This window comes from Adiantum capillus-veneris, chromosome 19 (assembly GCF_014529385.1).
Source record: "Adiantum capillus-veneris isolate H3 chromosome 19, ASM1452938v2, whole genome shotgun sequence".
Lineage (NCBI taxonomy): Eukaryota > Viridiplantae > Streptophyta > Polypodiopsida > Polypodiales > Pteridaceae > Adiantum > Adiantum capillus-veneris.
The window spans coordinates 45,683,896-45,705,020 of NC_140949.1; the positions used below are offsets into that span (position 1 = coordinate 45,683,896).

At 45.0% G+C, this 21,125-nt stretch overlaps 1 pseudogene; it reads right to left on the reverse strand.

Moving 5' to 3' along the window:
- Positions 1-15,687: 15,687 nt before the first annotated feature.
- On the reverse strand, positions 15,688-17,571 carry LOC147433937 (ATP-dependent Clp protease ATP-binding subunit ClpA homolog CD4A, chloroplastic pseudogene; annotated as a pseudogene).
- Positions 17,572-21,125: the final 3,554 nt, after the last annotated feature.

The window sequence follows — 21,125 nt, forward strand, 5'->3', positions numbered from 1 at the left end:
CGCGAGGAAGGAAAAGTTCCTTTTGCAACTCTCTCCGCGCGCCGTTAGTATTGTTATTGCTCTCTGAGTTGTACTTAAGGCGCGCGGAGAGGTTTGCAAAAGGCACTTTTCCTTCCTCGCGTGCCTTTAGTCCTATAGACAAATACAAAGAGAGAGAGAGAGAGAGATAGAGAGAGAGAGACTAGGTGTGTTTCTGTTTGTGCTTTGGTGAGAGACAGATATATATATATATATATATATATATATATATATGAATATATATATCTATATATCTATATATATATATATATATATATATGAATATATATATCTATATATCTATCTATATATATATATATATATATATATATATATATTTACTTATTTATTTATTTATTTATATTTATATCTATCAGAAGAGAGAGAGAGATCATGATGGTTTGGTTTTGGCAGAATTGTCATGTTTCCTCATGGTTTTGACTTGTTATGTTTCTTGATGAATAGGATTAAGGTCCAGTAGGCAGAAGAGGCTGAAACCAGACCCAGAGCTTGTGCCAGGATTTCAAACCTTGCAGGCTCAGTTGCTTAATGTATCTGCCAAAAGAACTGTTGACTTTTGTCAGGACATATCTGAGGAAAAGTCGCTTGGTGAAGATCAATCAGAGAGGTCACCAGGGCAAGAAGATCCCTCACCCTACAAGCGTGTGGTGCCCTGTAAAGTACTTCTCAAGAAAAATACAAGAAAGAGAAATATAGACTTCTCAGATGATGCAGATGTGCTAGAAAGTACAAAATGTAGAGAAAAGGAGGATGTGTCTTCTCTGGAAGACCCAGCTGCAACTGATGAGAGGCTGTTTGATTTTGCAGCATCTTGTGGTGCTGGGGACAAGTATGATCTAGTTCATTCTATGTTTAATCCAAAGTTTGACATTGAAGACCTGTTAGCTCAGCACAGTAATTTCTTGCAGTCCTACAGAGATAAGTTTGAAGTGATGGTGCAGGTAGGAAGGGTTGTTCTGCCTACTATGACTCTTGTGCATTTAAATGACTGTGGTGGAAAGGGACAGGGAGTGAAGAAGTATAGGGAATTACCACCCTCTTGCCGACACTCAGTCTGCCCTTTGCACCAAAAAGAATGCAAACTCATTCAGGAAGCCTTTGGCTTTATGATTTACCTCAACAGCCTGTTTGGATTCCTCATCCAGAATCCTGATGAGGTGTTAGAGGAGCAGGATGCAACACCAGATGAGGAATGCGAGGAGACAACTCATATGCAAGAAGTCGAGGAGGTTGAAGACACAATCGACCTTGAGGTTGAGGCAATTGAAGTACAAAGAAGTAAGATGCTCTCTGTGAAAACCACAGAAATCAAACTTCCATTGGATGTCAGTAACTTCACTGAGAAGCATGCTCAGATGATGTTGCCAGCTGTGCCTGACTTCAGGATTGGATACAAGACCTATATCTTCTTACATGATGTGCAAAGTGTGTTTTATTTAAGGGAGGATTTCTCCCTAGCTATTATTTCCAGAGTCCAAGAGGAGAGGAGTGGATTTGTTTCAGAGGATAGTAGTGATGATGAGGCAATGGAAACATCCAGCAATCCAATGGAATGCCTTCGAAGATGCTTTGAGAAAGCTGAAAAATACAAGGAGACACTACCTGATGAAGCCACCTTCCAAGCAATAAGACAAAGCCTAAGACCATCGAAAAGTAACAAAGAAGTGGAGGATTGGTTTAACCATTCAGATCAGGGGTCAACTACATCTGTAGACCTGTGGCAAGAAAACCTCTTTCTGCAGGATGAGAGCTTCATGGTAACTCTCTCTCTCTCTCTCTCTCTCTCTCTCTCTCTCTCTCTCTCTGTTTGTGTCATTTCCGACATTGTATGTGCAGTCTTGGATTGCTGACAAGGATGACTTCCTTCGGCGCCGGACAAGAGACTATCGAGGAAGGGATGCGGCCCTAGCACAATACCTTTCAAAGCTCTACGAGTCGCCGATAGTATTTTTTCACAATTCCATGTCACAAGAGGGTTCAATAGCAACTTACACATTCAAGACACTATCACGCTTCTTGGGTGGACCGGTGCTGCCCAAAAGTGCAGATAAAGTCATTCTTGTGGACAAAGTGTTTGCTAGAGATTGTTTTGGTTACTGCCCAGGCTATACAGGTGGTCGGGCAGCGTATTACTACACCTACACAGCAATGGCACTAGCTCTTGGTAGACAAAACCCAGATGAACTTTTAGAGTATGGCAAACATCTCATGATTCGTTACAAGGGTGACGTGCCAAAAAACAAAATTGAACCTGCAAAATCTTGATACACTTCAAGTACCAATTGTATAAGATCATGTATTACATAAATTTTGTACAATGTCATCCACTCAGAGTATCTTTCTCCACTTGTGATTCACATACACCATTGTCTCTCTCCACCTTCGTTGACTTTCACGAGCTCCGGAGTTGTTGTATGCCATTGATCTTTTAGCTTTTTGTTGTTGTAAATGTCTGATGGCTTGTGCTGTTGCTGAATTTGCCAAGACTTCTTTTGCCTGCATTCGATGAATGATTCTACGATAGAACCATTCAAATAGTTCTCTCAAACTGTTAGCCTTGATTCGAGAGCCACCATGTCGTGTGTGCCTGAAATAAGCATTTCTCGCCATGTAATGAGACTTTTCCATCCCTTGGGTATTCCATATTGCCGGGTTCCCATACTTCTGTGTACAATATGGCAAATGATTGAAGATGATGTGCTGGATATGAAAACAGATTAGTTAGAATGTTTTACAGTCACATATTTGCACATAAGAGAGAAAGAATACATTATAATACCATGTAGTGAGTAATCTGGGTGTCTGTCCATGCTGTCTTGAATGATTTTTTCAGAAGGTTGAGATTTTCCTTGAACTTGTTCATATCACCTTGTGACCAGTCATCTTTGTCGCACATCAAAAATAGGATGTCTATTGATCGCCAAACCTCAACCTTCGCGTTACGAGTAGTTGGTTCGTGGTCTTTGACTGCAATATGTAGCTTTTTCCAGCTTTGATACTCTACCTTGCTAACATAAGATGTGTTATATATTTTTCCATGTTTTGTTAGCTTTGGATCTCTTGTACCTTGGGGCTTAGATAAAAACCTCCGTGCCTTCACCCCACCGATGGATGGTTTGCATGGGACATCCTTCTCAGCAGTTGATCTCTTTTCATCCCGCTGGATTTTCACATTGCCACCATGAAGCCCCATATCCGACAGTACCATTTCTAAGCACTGCAAGGCTATTTGTCGTTCTGCAGAGTTCTTAATCTTCCAAGCAAACCCGATGTATAAGTAGACCAATTTCTCTACAATTCTACAAAGGGCATGCATTGTACAAATGTGGACATTCACAAGTGGTATTTTCAAAACTGGTCGAAAAGCAGGATCCTCAATGTGACGTGTTGGAGCTTTTCTCCACCACTTTGGGTCCATGACCTTTGCAGGCTCCATGCAGAACAAACACGGTGACTTTGCCATTGCACCCATTCCACAATTATACATGCACTTTAATGTTTTAAGGTCACCTGCAACATGCCACTGAACTTGAAAGTCTCCCCTTCCATCTAGACGTAGTACCTCTCCCTGGTTAGTCTGTCGATCAATCAGCTCTAGAATATTAGTTCGATGGAACACCCAATATAGAATCTCATGATCTTCTTTCTTTACCTGCAACACAAAATAAATGAGACTTAAGTAGATCTGAACATTTGAGCTTACTTGAGAATATCGCTTACCTCAAACGCACCAAGCCACCATATGTTAGATTCTGATTGAACACTAAAATATAAAGGATCATCACTGGGACACTTTGAGAGGGATCTATTCATTAAAGTAATAGTAACACGCTCTAGCTTTTTCTCTTCACACTCATCCAACTTTAACACAAAATGTAATAGTCCACGTGACTCTTCAAATGTGATGTTGTAAAACTCCACCATTCTCTTCTGTAGTATCCGCAGGTCCATAAAAATATTGTTGAACTCATCATATGCCATGTTCGCTCCATGGCCACTGTAAGTTGCTTTAATATGAAAGGGTTGTCCAAGATAGTCTCCCTGTGCCTCGTTAAGATGAAGCCTCTCTTTCCAAACACTTGAGGCTGATGATAGAAGTTTGGATTTTATACCCTTCCTAACAAAGATGGATGAGACAGACTTTTGGATAGCCGAATATCCTCTTTTGCTTACACCAAGTGAATCAAGTGTGCCTTGTATCTCTTTAGCAGGCACTGAGTTCTCTGAAATAAAGCGGTCCACTACATTTCTTTGTAGAACCTTAAACTTCTTGTCATGTACTATATCTGCTGCCAGGCTTCTACTTATAAGTGGCTTCAATCTCTTTCCTATATTGGCTTTGGGGTCAATGTTTTCCTTGTCAGGATAGATTGAATCTCTACATGAAGACAATGCATAAGTAAATAACAGAAAATTTGCTCCACTACCACTATTTAGGCACATGAAAACAATGCATAACAAGAAAAAACAAAGAGATTACTTAACTAAGACAATGTAGCCAACCAAGAAGCATCACCTTAATGCTCGGATTCTTTTCTTGAGACCTCCTGATGCAACCTGCAATGTTTCAAGATTGCGCAATTTCTTCTTTCGGATACGACCACCCAAGATGGTGTCCTTCATTTGACAACTTCGCACCTTTCCTTTCAGTTCTTGTACCTCTGTTTTATGTTGCAAAATGGTAACCTGATCTGTAGAATGTAAATGTGAAAGGCGAACAATCTCACATTGTTGAGCTTGGAGAATGCTCTTGTAAGTTTCAGCTTCTCTTGTAAGTGATTTACAATAACCCATAAGGCCGTTTTCTCCATCACCAGCAAAGGTCAATAAGCTTGTAGGATTGACAAACGGTGGAGACGCATTAGTTATTGGATTCTTAGGGTAGAGAGAGCCTCTCGTCCAGATATCTATGTGTTTAGCTCCTTGAGCTCTGAGCGTGTCTATGGAGGTGGGAGGTATATGTGTGTTTGTTTTACTGCGCTTAATCAATGGTTGGTACTCATTGTCCAAATCAATGTGAAGGTGATATTTGGCTCGTTTATGGGTAACATTTGTGCCATTTGAGGAGTGCGCCATTAGCCAAATGTGCAGGTTTAATGGAAAGTGAATAGCGGCTGCGGATTCGTCCCTCCATGTTAGCCTCATTCCCTCCGTATTGACGTTGTTCATTCAATGCAACTGAAAAGAGGATTATCCCTCAATCACTACGAACGAATGTTCAGAGGAGTAAGGAATCTACTTAAAGTACACTTTTTGAAGTTTTACTATGAAAGACCCAGCTCTTTTATTTGCCATTTTTTCTAGAGAGAGAGAGTGCAAAAAATACATTTTCTTAGAAGGCCCTCCAAATGACCTCCGAAATTTCCTAATGTCTGGTTTTAGGAGAGGCTTCTTGAATCTTGACCATACTTTGACACTCAGAACCATCATTGAGGAGGATAGGGCACATGGGAAACGGATTTATTATAGCTTTGTGGATTTCGGCAAAGAATTTGATATGGTGCGCAGAGCGAGATTGATGCGCAGACTACATGATATGGGAGTATGTATTGAGTTGATTTGGGGGATCATGGCTCTATACAAATCAATGGTGGGTCAAGTACAGACTCTAGATGGGATATCTAATTTAGCTCACTCCACTACTGGAGTGAAACAAGGTTGTTCATTGTCTCCTACTCTTTTTGATATGTATATAGATGACGTTTTTCATTACATTGACAAAGAGGGTGATAGAGGTGCCTAGCTAGCAGGGACATCGATTCCATTCTTGTTATATGCTGATGATATTGTGTTGATCTCTGACTCACCAGAGGGTATGTGACGACATTTGGACGCATTACATAGCTTTGTGGAGAATAATGGATTGTCTATAGAACTTGGTAAAACCAAGGTTATGGTGTTTAACACCACACCATAGTGGATCAGGAGGTCAACACCTTACTCCATAGCCTCCTGACCATAAGTGAATGTTCATACAAGCTGCAATCAAATATTGAAGCTGCCATAGATTTAGAGAAAATTTTAGAGGAAAGGATCTTAAATAGCAAGGAGGAGTTTACATTGGGAGAAGTCCTTGGCATTGCAAAGAGAGAGAGAGAGTTCCACAAGGAAATCACACAAATGCATACACTTATCTTGGGATAGTCTTCAATGTGCCAAAGTTTTTTGAAGAGAGAAAGATAAACTAGGCTGACTAGAGCGTATGCCGCCTTGGGAGGATTGGAGAGGATGTGTTCAAAGGTTCAGTTCCAAGAACTCCGAACAAAGCTCTGGCTCTTTGGTACCTTGGTAGCTTCAACTATGTTCTATGGGGTTCAGGTTTGGGGACCCTTTGTGGGTCAGGATGGGTGGAGAGGTATGGAGAGGCCCATGCACTACAAGAGGTCACTTGAATTCCAGCGCTATATTACCGGCGTCATTGGCAGGCGTCGGTATATGTGTGTATGTATGGAGGGAGCTAAAGTTTTTTTTAAAAATTGATTTTCAAATTTTCGACGTATATTCCGTCGCCTATTTCGATGCCAGCACGAATGGATATTCTGACGCTTATTCCAACAACTGTTCCGACGCCTAAGCCGACTTCTGTACCGACGACACCTGCAAAAAACAAAATCGTGGGCTTTCTCTTTCACATTTCTCTCGTTCTTGCTCGTTTTCTCAAGCTCTCTTCTTCCCCATCTCTCACAGATTTGGTGCGAAACAAGCCGTCGGAAGTGCTAATCTTGCTTGTGGGTTAGCGTATAACACTAAGGTGAGATTGTTTTCATGTTTACTTGTAGATTTAGGGTTCAGGGTTTAAATTTGTGTTTGTGTGTGCATTTTTGCAGGTTCTAGGACTTTTACAACAACTTTCCTTGCTCAAATAGGACGAATGTGAGTGCTCGAACCTTTAAATGCATATTAAATTTATTTAAATTACTTTGTATATTAATAATAAAAATTTTCATGCTTTAAACTTTGAATGCTTTAAAAGAAATTATGGTTTGTGATGTGAAATTTTATTTTAAATTATGAAATTTTTTTTTTTGGTTTATGAAAAAATCTTGTTTTGAAAAAATTTTGTTTTGAATTAGTCGTTTTTGAAATCATGGAATTGATGGGGTTTATGCTTTAGGTTAAGTTTAAGTTATAAGTTAAGTTAGATTAGGTTATCTTATACGTTAGGTTACGTTAAGTTAAGCTACGTTGTAATTAGGTTAGGTTATACGTTAGGTTACGTTAGGTTAGGTTATCTTATATGTTAGGTTAAATTAAGTTAAGCTACGTTAGGTTAAGTTATATTAGGTTAAGTTAGGTTAAGCTACATTAAGTTAGGTTATGTTATCTTATATGTTGGGTTAGGTTAAGTTAATCTACATTGGGTTTAGCTACGTTAGGGTAGGTTAGGTTAGGTTAAGCTACGTTCGACAATACGGCAAGCCATAGAGCTTACCCACAACGCATATTAAAAACAACACAATGGAGATCGATTCGTCAATACGACAAGTCATAAATCTTACCCACAACACATATGCATTGTGGGCAAGCTCTATGACTTTCTGTATTGCCAACGGCTCGCCATTGTGTTGTTTATATGTCCACGAGCGGTTTCATGTCCTAAAATAGCTAAGCGGCCCTGAAAATAACACCATGGCGAGCCGTTTGGCAATACGGCAAGCCATAGAGCTTTCCCACAACGCATATGCGTGTGGGCAAGCTCTATGGCTTGATGTATTGCCAAACGGCTCGCCATTGTGTTTTCTATATGTCTGCAAGCAGTTTTCAAATCCTAAAATAGCTAAGCAGTCCTAAAAACAACACAATGGCAAGCCTTTTGGAAATACGGCAAGCCATAGATCTTGCTTACAATGCATATGCATTATGAGCAAGCTTTATGGCTTGCCGTATTGCCAAACGACTCGCCATGGTGTTGTCTATATGTTTGCGGGCGATTTTCAAGCGCTAAAGTTGCCTCCATGTGTCCCTAAAAACAACACAATGGCGATCCGTTTGGCAATACGGCAAGCCATAAAGATTACCCACAAGGCATATGCATTGAGGGCAAGCTCTATGGCTTTCCGTATTGCCAAAAGGCTTGCCATTGTGTTGGTTTTAGGATCGTAAGCGGTTTTCAAGCCCTAAAATAGATAAGCAGCTCTAAAAACAACACAATGGAGATCCGTTTGGCAAAACGGAAAGCCATAGAGCTTGCCCACAATGCATATGTATTGTGGCCAAGTTCTATGGCTTGCTGTATTGCCAACGACTGGCCATTGTGTTGTTTATATGTTTGCGAGCGATTTTCAAGCGCTAAAATTGTCTCATGTCCCTAAAAACAACACAATGGCGATCCGTTTGGCAATACGGCAAGCCATAAAGCTTGTCCACAAGGCATATGCATTGTGGGAAAGCTCTATGACTTTCCATATTGCCAACGGCTCGCCATTGTTTTGTCTATATGTCTGCGAGCGGTTTTCAGGCCATAAATCGCTTCGCAACTCTAAAAACAACACAATGGTGAGCCGTTTGCCAAATTGGCAAGCCATAGAGCTTGCCCACATTGCATATGCATTGTGGGCAAGCTGTATGGCTTGTCATTTTGCTAAAAGCCTCACCATTGTGTTGTTTTTATGTTAGGTTAGGTTATGTTAGTTTTAGGTTATAGGTTAGGTGAGATTATAGGTTAGGTTAGAGCTATCGACAAATTAATAGTCGAAAAAATACAAACCGACTTCAAAGATGACTCGTGCACTTCTAAAAACGTAAACGGACTTCGGTTAGGTTAGGTTATAGGTTAAGTTTAGGTTATAAGTAAGGTTACATTAAGTTAAGTTAGGTATAGGTTTTAGGTTAGGTTAGATTATAGGTTAGGCATAACGATTATAAGTAGGTTAGAGCTAGCGTCAAATTAATAGTAGAAAAAATACAATCGAACTTCGAAGATGACTCATGTACTTTTAAAAACGCAAACGGACTTCGGTTAGGTTAGGTTATATGTTAGGTTTAGGTTATAAGTTAGGTTACATTAAGTTAGGTTAGGTTTATGTTATAGGCTAGGTTAGAGCTAGCGTCAAATGAATAGTAGAAAAAATGCAAACGGACTTCAAAAGTGCACACAAACTTCAAGAACTTTAATATATATAGTCATTGACTAATAAAGACGAGATTATTATCCTGTGGTCCTAATCTCCGTGCACCTCTAGAATGAGGTGTGCAGGGATCGGGCCTGGCTAGAGAATGTGAGGTTGTTAGAGCTAGTAAAAAATAGTTGAAAAAACGCAATCGGACTTCAAAAGTGCACACAGACGAGATTATTACCCTGTGGTCCTAATCTCCGTGCACCTCTAGACCAAGGTGTGCGGGGATCGAGTGTGGCTAGAGAATGTGAGGTTGTTAAAGCTTGTCATGTTCTTAGTAGTGTGTAGTTATAACAACTAGAGTGTTTTAATTATTTATTGCATCATTGGTAGATAAAGTATGGACGATAGGATGGCGTGTCCTTATGCGCATTGCAAGCATCAGATCTTTTAAAAATGAAAAATCTGCGACCAAAACATACGCAATCACGATCTCTTTCCGATAGAGCAAGTACAAGACCTGCGTTATCGATCTCATGGTCTTTGGAGATTGAAGGTCAAATTATGCAAGTAGATATTGCTCCAACTTCATCCCAGAGAAGAAAATTTTCAAACGAGCAGCCATCGACTGAGTCCTCCCAACTAATACTTGAAGCGGAATTTCAAGAAGTAGAGATGGAGCAGATGTTGGACGCGTTCTTCGACATGGATTCCAACATAGAAGGCAACAACATTGAACGCAGCACTGTGGACCAACCTCAGCCATCCCGCTCATATCGACGGCATGATAGCAACGACGAATAGGGTGAGATGATACAAAGTCTTGCACGTATGCCGCTCTACACTGGTGCAAAAATCTCAGTTCGCCGTACCGCATTGGCAATGCTTAATTTGCAGTCTGTCTACGGTTGTGGTCTGACGCCTCAGTCACAGAGATTTTCAAGTAAACATATTTTGTCATAAGCATGGTAAAGTGCAAATTACAGTTCATATAAAGTGATCAAAGGGCTGACTTGTTCATGTAACGACAGGTTGCTGAATGAGCAAATCTTGCCAGAAGGGAATCACATGCTCCCTATCCATCCAGTTGCTAAAAAGCTTCTTACTAATTTGGGCTTGGATTATAAAAAAATACATGCATTTCCTAATGATGTATACTTTTTTGCAATGAGTATGCAAACCTGGAACAATGTCCCAATTGTGGATCAAACAGGTACAGAGAGGACACACAAGGAAAATTTATCCCTGCAAAGGTCCTACGACACTTTCCTATCATTCCAAGAATAAAGAGCATGTTCAGGTGCAAGTCCATAGCCTCTTTGATGACATGGCACTCAAATACTAGATTGATAGATGATGTTATGCGGGTACCTACTGACTCTCGTGCATGGAAGCACATAGAGGAAAGTTGGCCTACATTTAAGAATGAGCCTCGATGTATCCGCTTTGGTCTGGCAATGGAGGGAGTAAACCCATTCGGATTATGGAGTTCGTCATGGAGCACTGGCCTATTTGTCTGGTTAATTATAATCTTCTGGCATGGCTCGCTATCAAGAAGGGTCATCTGTTGTTGTCATTGATCGTCCCAGAAAAGTACAAAGCAAAGAACATGGACGTCTATCTGGCACCACTTATAGAAGAGCTCCAAATCTTGTGGACAGGAATCGATGTGGTTGATATGTCCCAACCAATTGGACGATGGAATGTACATGTGCAAGGCATTCTCATGTGGACCATGCACGATTGGCAAGGCTTCGGTGAGTGCTTAGGTAAGTGCCTTTAAAACCCTCACACACATGTGATTCATGGATATATCAGCACTTTTATATTTTAATTTTGTGATGTTTCAAGCTTGAGTTACTCGGGAAATCATGCATGTCCGAAATGTGTTCCTCGACTTGGCTTTCGCCGCTATGAGCATTTGAGCAAGACAGTTTACAAGGAGCATGGTAGATTTTTACCTGAAGGACATGAGCTACATGGACCAAACATATGCAAACAGGACATGCATCCACTGAAAGCGAGTGATTGGAAAAACATGTGGATGGAGAGGGGAGATTGGATGCCACCTAGAATGAAAAGACTTTCTATTTTCCATGATCTCCCGTACTGGAGTGACCTGCTGATTAATAATTTGCTCGACCCAATGCACATCTTCAAGAATGTGAGGGAGATCATCTGGAAGACCATCACTCGAAAAAGGGAGAGCAAGGCCCAAAGAGATGACTTGCAGGCTATGGATGGAATGCCAGAGATGTGGCCTCGACTTAAACCCAATGGATTCTGAGTCGCGCAGAAGAGCAACAAGTGAAGAAGACTATATCTTCATTCAAGACTCCCATAGGGTGCATGCGATGTTTGAAAACGGCTTTTACGAGAGATGAAAATCTCAGTGGTCTTAAGTCCCACGATCATCTTCAAAAATTGCATGACTTTCCAATTGGGTGGTGGTTAGATGAGACACTCTCAGAGGCAAAGAGGAATGGAGTGTTGATTACTGAAGAGGAAGAGGAGATGTCAAGGGGTTGCGATTGGCATGTATATTTCACAACTTCCTTTTTGAGATCCACATAAAGATTAGTTTGCTTTAATAACTTTTAGTCTGTTTCAATTTTGTGACTGCAGTATCACAAATATGGAGCTTTGTGGTCACATGGGAAGCACTTCAGAGTGCAACGGATCGACAAACAAAGGGTCACTTTCGACAATGGTGTTAGGGCAAGCTTCATCCAAGAAAGTAGGAGTAGTGCCAGGGATGAGAATACAGAGACTAGCCAGCTTGAATACTTTGGCTACCTCTAAGACATCTTGAAGGTTAGCTTTAGAAATTTTAATATGTTTATCTTTGATGTCAAGTGGTTCAAAGTTATTACCAGCGGCCCTAATGCAACTGTGAGTAAAGACAAGAGTGGATTGATTCAAGTGAGCTCTAGGCGGGTGTGGACAGATGTGCGAGATACATTCGTACTTCCGCAGCATTGTGAACAAGTTGTGTTCATACACGATCCACTATGGACAGAAAATGATGAGAATGATCTGTCTAAACCCTGCTGGCTCTATGGCGTTCAAGTTGCTCCACGTAGCAAGCAAGCGTGTGAAGGATTGGATGTTGAGGTCGAAGAGGTGATTCATGAATAAAGCACAGGACCGAGTCGAACTTTAAGTTTACATTTTGACGTGGATGTTAGCATTGAGCAATTGTCTGAACCTAGAGATGAGGTTTCAAATAGTGAAGCTGATGCGGAGAGCGACGAAGAAGTAGAGTTTGATGACGAAGATGCAGAAGTACAGATTGAGATAGACATATTTGGTGCATCAGATCTCATAGAGGATGAGAGATTAACTAATGAATTTTGCTAGAAACCCTTTTGTAAAGCTCTTTTTATTAGTCTACAATACACTTTAGATGTTGTCATTTGTGTAGCAGTTTTGTTGATTTGTTATTTGTATTGATTAAGTATTTCTTACGTAAACTAACGTATTTTGTGGATGTGTTTGTGTATGATTAGCCATGGCCGATGACGATGAGCCATACTCTCCTAGTTTTAGTCTTTTTGTCACTCCGGCCGGAATGTCACTCGAGCAGATGGGCTCGTTTTTGTCTCAGTTCACACCAGAGCAAAACGCGATGGCACAACACCTTTGGGCAGTAGGTCCCTCTAGACCTACTACGGCCGACCCTACGCCCGGGACTAGTGTGGTCCCTACACCGAGCAGCCCCACACCTCAGTTTAGAGTGGCTCCTATGCCTACAACTCGTGTGTCCCCGACACTGATGGGTGGTTCATCCTCGAGACGAGGTAGACGTCGTTCTGAAGGTGGTGGTTGTTGTGGTAGCGGTCCTACTGATGCGTCCACACCACCGAAAGAGCGTCCACCACTCTCTTCAGTAGATAGTTCACCGATCGGCACACCACGTACACCTTGGGGATCACACAAGCATGATCCTAGCAAGGTGTACAAGAGCAGGGATGGGGCTGTTGTGGAAGATAGGGTCAAAAAGGCCATGTGACAGAGGATTGGACAACTCTGTACTATTCAGTTTGGTCACTCTGTGATGAAGATTTGGGATAACCTCGATCTTAAGAGAAAGAATTACATCGTCGAGGCCATTCAGAGAGAGTACAGGCCGGCAGAGGGGTACGATCAAGTCTCGAATAACTGGATTTTGAGCATGGCAAAGTCCACAATGTCACACCGTCGGTCAGAGGCGAGAGACAGGTACAATGACGACAATCCTAAGCCGGCATGGTTGGACGCAGAGGAGTGGACGAGGATTGCACGAGAGACACAAGACAATCCTAATAGATTTCAACAACAGAGAGATGCAGCCAAAGCACGTTTGGAGTCTGCTGGAGCGTCACATCTTGGGAGTGGAGGCTACGATACACTTCGACATGAGTTTGTAAGTATTATACGTATGATTTAAATTATTGATGATATATATATGTTATTTGAAGATTTATCTAATGATTAAACCATAATTTTGCAGGAAGTTATGGTGAAGCGCCTTCTGACACGCCGAGAAGAGAAGTATGGGTTCAAGTATGGACTTGTGGCCCTTTTGACCTAGCTGCAGGAGGAGGGAGAGAACGTCGACTGGGAGGCATTACCATGAGGGTCTTCTCACTCAGTGATTGTATGGTTTATGGTTATGTTTATGGTATGGCACAAATGTTATGATTAAAGTTTGACAGTCAACTTAATCTTATGGTTTTGCTATGATGGTATGTCATCATGTGATGGTTATGGTTATGGTTGTGCAATGATGGTATGGCAATCAAGTGATGGTTATGGATTTGCTATGATGGCATAGCAATCATGTGATGGTTATGGTTATGGTTGTCCAATGATGGTATGGCTGTTATGGTTATGGTATGGCAAACAGGTTATATTTATGGTTTTATATTTTTCGACTCATGTTTTAATTATGGTAACAAGTTATGGTATGTCAAATAGGTTATGTTATTCTTACAATTTTGCTAATTGCCATACACTCGCTCTTTAGCGTCAGCTTGTAGGTGGAGTGCGGTTGCTTGTGCTCTCTGCCTTTGGGCAGAGAGGGCTGTTTTCTTTTGCTGCAGTACATGTAGCATTAGTTCTCAGCCCTCTCTCCCCAAAAAAAATTTGCAAGTTTGGTCGCCGATACAGACAACGATATGAGCGTCAGTACAGGCTTCTATATAACTGTCGGAATATACTATAGAAATACCGGTGCATATTTCGTAGTATATTTCGATGCTTATTTCAAGGATTATTCCAATGCTATGTATATCAATGCTTATTCCGATGCTACGATACTGGCGTCTCTTCCGAGGCCTATTTCAGCGCTTTTTAGTTTAAAAACTAACTTTATTTCGTCGGTACCTGCGTCGATTTCTGCGCGACGTGTTGTAGTGATGGTATCTATGTTCTCTAGATTAATTGATTAGAGCCAAGGCCTCCATGCAACACGAGATTATTAGAGCGGAATTAGCAGCCCCCTCTATGGAGATAGAGGTGCTTATCAGATCAGTCTCCTTTATACGGGATACTACCAAAGACAAATAGGCCAGATTTTCCCTTGAGTTCTCCAGACAATATAAGCTTTATAGGGGGACACATCATGCTGGTATGCACATATGTCATCTTGGTTTCAAATACATGGATTTAACATGGACATCTTGCCTCCCTTCTTGTACTCCCTTGATGCACCATCATTGTCTCTTACATAGGTGGAGATTACTAGACTCATTCGTCTACTTTTCCCAATGTGCACCTCATTAGACCTCATGTACCCACTCTCCAAATGTTTTGAGATGACGTATTATGTGATGAGGACATTGATGATAATGAGGATATAGGTTAGGCTTGCATACCTGTCCACTCTCGGTACCCTAATTTATTTTTATCTTTATGTTCCCCTGACATTGTACTAGAGTCACACATGGTTGTAACCTTTTGATCCGATAGGTCATTTTGGCCTTTTGAAGACATAAAGATACCATTTCCTTCATATCTCTCTCTCTCTCTCTCTCTCTCTCTCTCTCTCTCTCTCCAACATTACATTTCATTTCATTTCAAGGAGAGATGGGAGTCGCTGAAGAGCGATGGCATGGGGGTAGGCCGACTCGTTTCACTGTGAGGTGATGAAGAGATTTTTTGCTTTGTTGCCACGGGAGCAAAAATGGTTCCCGCGATAAATTTGAGTTTTTTTTTGAAGTTTTTAGCATCGCCGTCGCTTATACGATCCCTTACAGTCTGTAAGCATTGCAGCTATAAGCGACGCTATTAGTAACGTACATAGCGACACATTTCTTATTTTTGGGGGCAAATTTTTGGGGGTCCCTTAATTGTCTCTCGTAAATTTTGCACGTGTCCTTACTTACAAAGCGCCCTTGTAGTGATATGAGAAAAGGCTTACTCAAAAAAAATAAGAGAGAGAGAGAGAGAGAGAGAGAGAGAGAGAGAGGTGAAAGAGATAGAGTTACAAAAATTTACAAGGTGGTTTGGAAAAACAAGATACATTGATTATTGGTCAAGAACATTTAAAACATTGAGATAAAGATGGAAAAACCTGTCATACAATTGATCTCAAGGCAAGAGCCAAAAATCACAAATTTTTTACAAGGAGTTCATCTTGTACACCCTTTGCATGAACTTCCTTGTAGTCTTTTGTAGTAGTGTTAGGTGTAATGCTAGCAGATTGTTTGGCCACATCGAGATCAAGGATTGCAGACTCTCCTGTTTTCAACTTCCCTGCAAGCATGCGCTCCGCCAAAGCATCTTCAAGAATCGTGGTGATGGCCCTTCGAAGGGGCCTTGCAACATAGGTATGGCAGAAGCCTTCCTGAACGATTCTGTCACGGCTTGAATCCTGATATTCATGTTTTCCCGCAGCCGCACGACCAAGTCCTCTATCATGAGGTTTGCGATCCGCCGCACGTCCTCTATGGTGAGAGGGTTGAAGACGACAATCTCATCAAGCCGATTCAGAAATTCGGGCTTAAAGCACCGCTTCAGCTCGGCTTCTACAAGGCCGTAGGTGTTCTGATCAGAGGAACTCTTGCAGACGGTGCCAGCCAGACGTTGTGCGTTGGAACGGAAACCTATTCTCCTATCGACAGCGAGGGCATTACTGCCCACATTGGAAGTCATGATGATGAGCGTGTTCTTGAAGTCCACGATTGTGCCTTTACTATCTGTGAGCCTGCCGTCCTCGAGGACCTGGAGCATGAGGTTGAACACGTCAGGGTGCGCCTTTTCGATCTCGTCAAGGAGAACTATGGTTAATGGGCGCCTCCTTACAGCCTCTGTGAGCTGGCCACTCTCATCGTATCCCACGTAGCCAGGGGGCGCCCCGATGAGCTTGGAGAGTGTGCCTGTCCATAAACTCGCTCATGTCGAGACGGGCCATGGAGTCTTCGGAGCCAAAATATATGGACGCGAGCGCCTTTGCGAGCTGCGACTTGCCGACTCCAGTGGGCCCGCAGAACATGAAGCTAGCCAGGCTAGCCATGGGCCTTTCATGGTCTCGGAGGCCCACACGCGCACGGCGCATTGCTCGGCTGACTATCTTCACAGCCTTGTCCTGCCCGATGATCCGGCGACATAGGTCGGCCTCCAGCCCTTGCAGCTTCGCAGACTCGGCGCAAGATAATGTCTCCATGGGAATGCCTGTCCAGGAGGCAATGATTTGTTTGATATGGGCGGGAGTGACATTAATAACTGGCGGCGCAACAGAAGCAGCAGCCGTCAAAGTGTTGTCATGATTAATGCGCGCATAGGAGCCGGCTTCATCGATGACGTCAATGGCCTTGTCGGGAAGAAATCTACCCGTGATGTAGCGGTCGGAGAGCCGCGCGGCAGCAACTAGGACTTCCTCTGAGTAGTGCACTTTGTGGTGACTCTCGTAGCGCGCGCAGAGGCCTCTCAGTATGCGGACAGTCTCCTGGACGGACGGGGCCGGCACATTCACCTGCTGGAAACGCCTTAGCAGCGCAGGGTCCTTCTCGACATACCGCCGATACTCTTTCACAGTGGTGGCTCCCACGCAATGGAGGTCACCACGCTGGAGCGCTGGTTTCAGGAGGTCGGCGGCGTCCATGGTGGCGCCCACGATTGTGTGAATCTCGTCGATAAAGAGGATGACACGGCGACTGCACAGCCGAATCTCGTCCAGGAGTGCCGTGATGCGGTCTTCACGCTCTACTTTGAGCTTTGTCCCCGAAACAAGGCGCGCCACATCCAGGCTCATCACCTTCTTGCCCGTGAGAGGGTGGCCTGCATGGACATTGGCGATAGTCTGCGCGAGCGCCTCCGCAATGGCCGTCTTGCCGACTCCTGCCTCGCCTACCAGGCAGGCGTTGTTCTTGTTCTTGCGCCCCAGGATCTGAACGAGGCGCGCAACTTGAGCTTCTCTGCCGATGACCGGATCCAGGCGTCCTTGCTCCGCGAGCTTGGTGAGGTCTGTACATAAGGCCTTGAGCGAATGCATATTGTCAGCAGGAAAATCGGCATCGGCAGTACTTGCGGTAGTACCATTTATATCAAGCTTATTTAAATAGAATATGTCCATCTCCGGCATGCTGGCCGAGGCCTACTTTGAGCTGCTCAAATAGGTTCTGGATGTTCACTCCCAGCTGGACCCCGAGCAAAGGGCGCCGACGTCGTGCAGCTGCCGGCGCATTATCTTCACCGCGTGCACTCAGATCATAGTGAGCCTGCAGCAACTGCAAGTCCAGCTGAAGCAGGCCAAGGAGCAGATGCTCGGGACAAATGCTGTTATGTCCCAGCCTCTGGGCGTGTCGGTGCGAAAGCCGCAGGGAGCGTCGTGCGTGGAAAGTCAGTAAGATTTTGCTTCCGTGGTCGTCCAAGCGGGGAAAAGTAAATTGGTCGAGTCGTCGGACGTGCTGGCGGAGAGAGTGTACGAGATGGTCCAAGCCATGACTGTAGGCGCGTTGGAGAGGTCTGGAGGCGATGGAGTGCTGATGGGCGGAGTCCTGGAGGAGAAGCAGCAGTCCAAGCACAATGTGCTCGGAGACAAGCACGCTGTGTAGGCCATTCAGGAGGCGCGCCTCCTTCTGGCCCAACAGCATCGCCTTGAGGGCGTCGTCGCTGAGGACATGAGGAAGCACGTCATTGCTAATTATTAAGCTGGCCGGCTCATTCGGCCCGCCACCGGCCGCAATATGAGACATTCCTCGAGTACTAATTGCAAGCATATCCAAGAGCAGCTGATTCCAGGGCTCTAGGTACTTCGACATGATCAGCCGGTGGCCTGATGTGCAGGAGAATGAGCTGCCAATACCGATGGTGAGCCTTCTGCGATGCATCTGGCGACATCCTGTAGCCCAGCTTGTACTGTTGAAAAAGTTTCTGGCCAACTCCATATTGCCGTGCATGGGCCGCCGGCTGGTGCGGCCATGAGCTTTTGCTACTCCTGCAAGGAGTGATCGCAGCATGATCGCGATCGTATTTATGTTGCTTGATCGGATGCTCGAGAGTGCTAGTGCAGTATGGCCTTGATGCTGCGCTAATTCGTTGCCGTCTCCGTCTGCATTCGACGCTCTTCCACGTTTCGATTCGTGGCCCTTGAAATGGAGCACGTTACGAGTCGGCCGCTTCCAATACTCTGGGCAACATTTTGCAGTTTCGGCCGGTGAAAAATATCCTCTTTTAATTTTGCAAAGAATGAGAAGTCCTCACGATTGGTGATGTGACGCCCCAGGATCTCGGCGCGTCAGGTTGAGGTGCGTGGTGGGTGCGTTCCCTCTCAAAGGGCCCGGCTCGGGCGGAGGGGTGTTTTGTCTTCAAGGGCCTGGCTCGGGCGGGACGGCTCAGGTGGGCCCGGCTCGAACGGTACCGGCTCGGGTCGAGGTGTTGTCTTCCAGGGGCCCTGGCTCGGACGGGACCGGCTCAGGTGGGCCCGGCTCGGGTCGAGTTGCCTTCACGGGGGGACCGGCTCGGGCGTGGTTGCGTTCCATGGGTCGATGGCCGTGTTGCGTTTCGCTGGTCTTGCATTCCGGGTCCCTAGCCCCACGTAGCCTCAGGCTCCGCCGCACTCACGGAGGGTCATAGCGTGCCCGGGGAACCTTGCGTGGAGTCCCCACGGTGCACGAGTGCGTGGAGTGAGGCTAGCGTGTCTAGGTGGGGGGTCCCCTCCCGTGGCCGTTTTCGGGAGGCTCATACCCCTTATATACACCCCCGGTTGAAGAGAGTTCGACGCCCTCGTCGAACGTAGGGAAAAGAGAGCTTGGCTATGCATGAGGCCAAGGGACTAAGGGGTGCATATAAGTGCAAGTGAGCAAAACTGTTCCCAAATGCAAGTAGGTAGAATGCTTTGTTTTTGTAATTTTGGAATGAAGGTGTGTGTATTTTTGGGTTTTTGGCAGAAGGCTGAAAAAAGTATGCTTTGAATACGCAAGTAGAATTCCCCATACTTGTGTATTCCCCGAATAGGTAACCCAGTGTGCGCGGAGCCACCTGCTGCGTTGACCCGCGCGGAGACTTCTTGAAAGCCGAATGTGAAGAAGAGTCCGTTGCAATGCAGCACTTGCGAAGTTGCAAGGAAGCTTACCGTCATGTGGGACGCGCATTGTAGACTTAGGCTGACACCAGCTTTGGTTTCCAATCGCCGAATCTTGAATCGGGCAAGGTTTCTTGGTTAGATGCAGTCTTCGGGTCGAAGTAGCTTTGGCGCGTCATGACACCATGAGGGCTTTGGGTGATTCTTCAATCTTCAACTGATCCCTGTGTGTCCCTGTGTGGACGTCATTTGGAGGGCTAGCTCGGGGCCCTGTGGTCTCTCTGTAGACTTGAATGGGTCTTCAGCTCAGCATGGGTCACAAAAGTGGCCGGGGCGCGACGAACACAGTTGGATTGGTCCGTCGCGTTTTTGGTAGTTCTCTGTTTTTGTTATAAAGAGCCCTGTCTGGCTCGCATCTTTCCTTTTTGTCATGTGGAGGTGCCCGGCTCGGATTGGGGCCGGCGCAGGTCACGGGCGATGGCCCGAGGTTGGACGCGTCACGGGGACGGGGGGGGCGTGGAGCTCTTTCCTGCAGCTCTGATACCAAGTGTGACGCCCCAGGATCTGGGCGCGTCAGGTTGAGGTGCGTGGTGGTGGCGCGTTCGCTCTCAAAGGGCCCGGCTCGGACGGGACCGGCTCGGGCGGAGGGGTGTTTTGTCTTCAAGGGCCTGGCTCGGGCGGGACCGGCTCAGGTGGGCCCGGCTCGGACGGTACCGGCTCGGGTCGAGGTGTTGTTTCCAGGGGGCCTGGCTCGGACGGGACCGGCTCAGGTGGGCTCGGCTCGGACGGGACCGGCTCGAGTCGAGTTGCCTTGACGGGGGGCCGGCTCGGACGGGACCGGCTCGGGCGTGTTGCGTTCCATGGGTCGACGGCCGTGTTGCGTTTCGCGGGTCTTGCGTTCCGGGTCCCTAGCCCCACGTAGCCTCAGGCTCCGTCGCACTCACGGAGGGTCATAGCGTGCCCCGGGGAACCTTGCGTGGAGTCCCCACGGTGCACGAGTGCGTGGAGTGAGGCTAGCGTGTCTAGGTGGGGGGTCCCCTCCCGTGGCCGTTTTCGGGAGGCTCATACCCCTTATAGGTGAGAAGTCTAGTGGAAAGGATTGGAAACCCCCCCCCCCCCCCCCCCCCCCTCCCTTTTTTTTTCCCAATTCTCTTTCTATCACGCTTCAGGCTAGTATGGACTCTACTCTAGCTCACTGATACACTATGAAAATCTCAGAACGTTTACCGCGATCTTTTACACTATTTTGTAGAGAGAGAGAGTCCACAATGGGCTGGCCAAAGAAGAGATCGGGGACACGAGGATATTATTTTGTCTTTTAAGTATTAAACACTACAACACAACATGGAGATATCGACGAGAGTATATCGACGAAATTAACGGGCGTTGATATACGCGTCGCATTGTGCATCGATATACAAGTGGAAAGGCTTTATTTCCCACGCGTATAACGATGCGTATATCGAAGCGTATAACGACACAAAAAAATTTGGGAGAAAAAAACGAAACCCACGAGCAGAAGG